A 6000-nucleotide genomic window follows, 5' to 3' on the forward strand; every position below is an offset into this window, starting at 1 on the left:
GTATTGTTAATAATACATTTAGTTCCTACTTTGGAAATGGATGTTATAGTTTGACTTTGCTTTTTCCGGAGGCAAGAGGAGGATCTTATACCTCTTCTCTTCCAAATAAATAAATAAATAGATAATCCTGGAAATCAATCATCTGTTTTATTTTAAGAACATTGAAAAATACCAGGAACGAGAAGAGGTGGTCTCTGACTTTTGCACGGAGGTGTGTGTCCTTTTCATTTCTTCTTTCACTTTTGCTTTTTTCTAAGTTGTAACTTGGAAAATCTCTTAGGAATCTCCTCAATTATGCAGAGAGTGAAAGCCAATTCAGGGTCTCCTGCTAAGTCGACCGGTGCAGGAATTTGTCCGTAAAATTCAAAGTGAATTTGTCAATTTTCTACCTAATGAAATTACATTTCATATTTGCCCTGACTGTCACTGATAGCTTATTGAACCACACTGTGAGTCCCATAATAGGAAACTCTTTACTCCCTGGCTTTGAAATGAAGCAGCCAATAGGATCCATTTTTAGACTCACCAGACGATGCATTTTCACAAGTTTGGTGAATAAAACCCGGAAATAAACATCCTCTTTTCTTGGTAAACATGTAGGAGTTCCAAACGCATGTCCCTGCATATCTGTGATATCCAAGAGAAATATTAAATATAATGTTTAGGTGTAAATTCCTGTGTGAAGTTTATTAGTAATAATCTGTTCAATTATTCCTTTTTCTGTCAAAATGGATGTATGCATTAAATATGGAGTTTTTTCATTGTCAAGCAAAACAGTAGAAAACATATTTCACAGAAAATTACACACAAGCCTGAACAGAAAAATATCAGAACGTCTGATTTTAATTTTCAATACTGTAGAGTGGTTTTTGCAGCTTTTCCAGCGTTCACTTTTAAATGTTGGTTGCATTTTCTGATTCCCACAGTCCTGGTAATTCCCAACACTTTCAGTGATGTTGAGGTCTGGGCTCTGATGCAGCCAGTGCATTGTTCTAAAACACCAGAAGGAACGTCTATGATGGTGGTTAAACAGACTTAAGAGCATCTTTTAAGATGGAACACTGTGTTTGAGAGGAAAAAGAAAGCAGTTTTTGGTACATGGCTGAAGCTTAACCTGTCTACGGTTTTATTCACTGTTCGAATTACGACAGACACTCATTTGTAACTCGAGTTGTTTAGTTTTGTAGCACCTTTCGTAACGCAGTTAGCCGTCTCCCAAGTTTGGAGACATGATCCGAAACTCCAAAAATAAGTCAATATTACCTGCAATGTCAGCACCGTGCTGCCCTTCCTCCATTTTGTAAAATTTCATAATCGTCTCCACAGCAGCTTTACTTAGAATTCCAAACACAACACGAGGTATCAGTCTTTATTTCTGTACATTCTGGTGTATGAGCTGTCGTCAGTGTCGATATTGGAGAAGGTAAATATCCGTACATGGTTTACGCAATAAAGAGATGATACGTCTGATTTAAGAAAAAAAAAAAGATGGTGGAAGCACACATTAGATTCATCCTCCATCCTGAGTTGTTTCCTTGGCCGATTTCTCAAAGGGACCCATGTGATATCTTCCATCTCTTGAAAAGTAAAAAAAATAAAGTGCCAACCTCATACTGTCTTCATTTTTTTAATTGTCTGGCATAATACTGAAGGTGGGTTTCATGCCAGATGACTTTTAAAAGAAAGGGAGTGAATGAGTAATAGTCTGTCACTGATGTAACTGGAATTGTTTTGGGGTGTGAATATAGGGTCAGTGGTGTATTAAAGAATTTGTAAAAAATGACAGTCATATACAAGATTTCAGGTGACAACTACAGTTACTAATAAAAAAGGAAAACACACTGTGATGGGTCATACCTCAGAGTGGGACTCAAGTCCCTGCTGATCATGGCGACACCACCATGTTACACTGGTAAAAATCCTTGGTCAAGACTCTCATAACGCTGGTGATTTTTGTAAAATGCTCTGGATAAGAGTGTCTCTCACATGCATAAATGTAAATGTAAGCGGTCCAGTGCCCTACTACTACAGGCCTGCCCTAGTGTATACTCAGTCAACTATATTAAATTCAACAGAAGCGATGATACAGATGCTAATGACATGGTCTTGTTTGTCTTAGAAGCACCAGATGTGGCACAGTCATCTAATTTTATATGTAATATATCCCAGTGTGTGTGTGTGTGTGTGTGTTGTCTCTAGCCCCATTAGTGGGGTTTAAAGGTTTAACCCCTGTGTTCAGGGAGCCACATTTGCTGCTCACACCAGGCTTCATTCCTCCTCCAGCACGTAGGCATGTTAGCATTTTCTCCCCCCACCCCCACCCCTCCCACACTTTTGTCCTAAGAGGGCAATTAAGGAAACAAACGTTTTCCCCCAGATTAGACGGCTGGCAGCTTTGCATGCTAATGTAATGCCAAGTGGTTACAAATAGTGAGTGCTCTAATTACAGGCACTGTTTTCAATCAGAAATTGCTCAATTTCCCAGGATGAAGCCACTGTGGCGGGGGGGAGAAAAGCTCCATAACCTGACAGAGGCAAGAGACAATCATCATGGGCTTGCGTGTAGGTGGGCGAGAGAGAATATGAGGCAAGGTGAACGAGTCTGAGAGGCGCAGGCCACACTGTATGTGCATCGACTGCAATGTGCAGCTCTGCAATTACCCCCTCATTCACCGGCCAGCTGCTTAAATGTATGACACATATGCAACATGGCATTGTAGAATCAGCTGGATATCAAACGCCTTCAGCCAAGCAATTGAACACAATTACAGTTCTGTCAGCACTGATAATAAAAAAGGCAGCTATTACAAATGAATCCTGACCGCCATACAACAGCAGAGATGAGGAAAGCTTTACGTTATTATTCATATTTCCTTCCCCAACAAGATGCACAAACAGAAAGCAGGAGGCAAGGTGCAGCTGGGTTGGCGTTGGAGGATGTGTGTTGGCTTCAGTACTAACATCCAGCAGAAAGTCAATGAGGGACAAGGATGTCAGTGAGGAAAAATGTGTCTGAAGGGTAAGCAGAAGGCTGTAAACCATTTACCAAACCCTGCCTTTTGTTAAACCCCAGTGCCCTGCTATTGGATGGCCTATAGGTAACGGGCTCTCCACTATCTGATGCACAAAACAGCAAAGGCCTTGACTCTCTGGACTTCCAACAGCCCTCCAATGAGGCAGGACAGCCCATCTCAGCGGTTTAACTGAAACTTGGTGGAAAACGGGAAATATTTCAGGAACGTTGAGTTGAGATGGTACTTTAAGGAAAGGGGAGTGGAATTCAAACTGAATGGTGTGGATTTCCCATCTGAACCACCGCACTAAGATCATTATAAGGTATAGAAAGAATATCTGAGCACTCTCTCCAACTCTTAAGATCATCTCAAAGCTTGGGATCTCACGGCTAGAGCTCAGCTGGAGCTTTTAAGTTGACGTTTCCCATTAGAACAAACCCCTCTTTCACCAGGGAAGCTGAACGGGCGAAGGTTTGGCGAGATCTCATGGCGCTGCATCTCTGCAGTGGTTTAGCTGGAGCCCTCTCAATGGTGCATGACGGAACCTTTTACCGAGACAAGGGAGGGAGGAAAAGCCCCGAAACTCAGATTGATTAGATAGCATTCGTTCACGTTTCTCCAAAACCCAGGAGCCTGCGAAGAAAAGAGGAGTTAATGGCAGATAAAATCACTCGCAGTGGGACGAAGAAAAGGGGGAAAATGACTTCAAAGATGGATTTGCACAGATTGTTCTTTTTATTATCATTAACAGTAATGTGATACACATGCCTCTGGTGACCTTTTAACAGTATTACATATTCCCAGCTGAGTCATTCATTAGTATAGCAGCACAAACAGAAGGCTCAACGCAGCCATCCATCCGGAGTGAGTGTATGTGTGTGTGTTTGTGAGTGTGCGTCCGTTAAGAGCACCCAGCCAGTGTGTCACACCGGAACTCTGAGCCCGCGAAGGTCAGATGCAGTGCTGTGGCTTTTGATGCGTTATTTGGCACATCTGACAAGAGTCATTTGAGGCTGATCCCATGCTTTCGATAAATGTGCTTTCAGGAATCAGAGGCAGATTACTGCGGAGAGTGCAATCAAAGGCACATTAATATTATCTGCTATAAAGAGCTCAGTTGGCAAAAGACAATTTAAAAAAAAGCCTTGAATGTGTCTCTCACATCTGGCTGACAAGGGGAAGGCACAGGGCTTTAATATGTCAACAGTTATTAGCGGTACATTTAGGCTAAATTTAGCCTAACACATAAGGGAGAGTGTAAGGGAAAACAAAAGCAGAAGAAGCTGGACTGGAACATCCTGCACTAGCCTGAACATCTGTAGAACATGTAGAAGATTCAGTAGACATGGTGATTTTAAAAATAAAGATTAAATTTCATGGCGGCACGGTGGCGCAGCAGGTAGTGTCACACAGCTCCAGGGACCTGGAGGTTGTGGGTTCGATTCCCGCTCCGGGTGACCCTCTGTGAGGAGTGTGGTGTGTTCTCTCTGTGTCCGTGTGGGTTTCCTCCAGGTGACTGTCTGTGAGGAGTTGGTGTGTTCTCCCTGTGTCTGCGTGGGTTTCCTCCGAGTGCTCCGGTTTCCTCCCACAGTCCAAAAACACACGTTGGTAGGTGGATTGGCGACTCAAAAGTGTCTGTAGGTGTGAGAGTGTGAGTGAATGTGCGTCTGTGTTGCCCTGTGAAGGACTGGCGCCCCCTCCAGGATGAATTCCCACCTTGCGCCCAATGATTCCAGGTAGGACCCACCACGACCCTGAACTGGATAAGCGCTTACAGATAATGAAAGAATGAATGAATTTCATTAAATCCTTCATGTGAAAACACTCGTTCAGTGGAAAATGGTGCTTGGTTCACAAAGGGGGTGATAGGAAACTGAAATCCTAAGTACACACTCAGGAAAAAGTCACTGTGGTGGTACCCTCAAGGGTAGATAATTATACCATATTCTATAATAATTGCAGATTTTAAAGTTAATTTAATGCACCAAACTCAGCTAGATGTTCTTTTATTGTATATATTTCTATATATAATGCAAGCTCACAAATATTAGGGAACAAAACCACATGCTAAAACAACTGAGAGTGTATTTACTGCCAGTTAAAGGCATCCAACATGAACCCATTACATATCATTGTTTAATGATATTTCTGAGATAAGGATTTAGACTTAGAATCCAGATAAAATGCATTACCTCATTAAAACATGTTTATTATTATATAGATTTGCACAATTTTATCATCGCTAAGATTCAGATAGACACTGGAAACACACATGTTCCCTGTCTGTTCTGTACAGGAAATATGGCTAGATCTGTGGTGTTGGCATCTTGGCCTCCTTCTTCCTATCAATACCAATGCAAACAAAAATAAATACATTTGTACGCCTCGTTTACAAAATGTGATTTACTCTTCATCCAATTACGTGTTTTTTTAGGGATCTTAGGGAAGTTCTAAAGTTGTTTTCAGCGTTCCGTGGATGACTATTTGGCACCTTCAGTTTTTAAAGAGTCAAAATGCCTGAGCATTCCACATCCACAGAGACATGTACAGTAACATTTAAATCAGTGCAGTTAAATAAATACATGGCGGTAAAATGCAACCCTGGTTTTTGGATTCTCTTATCAGGGGTAAAGGCTGATATTACTGGAGGATGGTGAGACTAACTGCAAAGCACTTTATGTGTTTATATATATATATACATACAAACACACACACACACACACACACACACACACATATATATAAATGGATTGTACGGTTTTTGCCTCAGTGCTTTGGTGCAGTGTTTATTCAATAATATTTTACACTTGAGTAGCACTTGGTGTGTTTTTTTGCCACCATCCTGTTACCTACAGTGGGCCATGGCTCTTCACCCCAAACCCCCTCAGCCTCCTATCTTAACAAGCCAATAAAGCCGGCTATGGGCCACATACACGCTAATAAAAATGTAAACTTGTGGATAGGTTATTGGTTACTGACTGTGAGA

Source organism: Hoplias malabaricus, chromosome 17, assembly GCF_029633855.1.
Source record: "Hoplias malabaricus isolate fHopMal1 chromosome 17, fHopMal1.hap1, whole genome shotgun sequence".
Taxonomy (NCBI): Eukaryota; Metazoa; Chordata; class Actinopteri; order Characiformes; family Erythrinidae; genus Hoplias; species Hoplias malabaricus.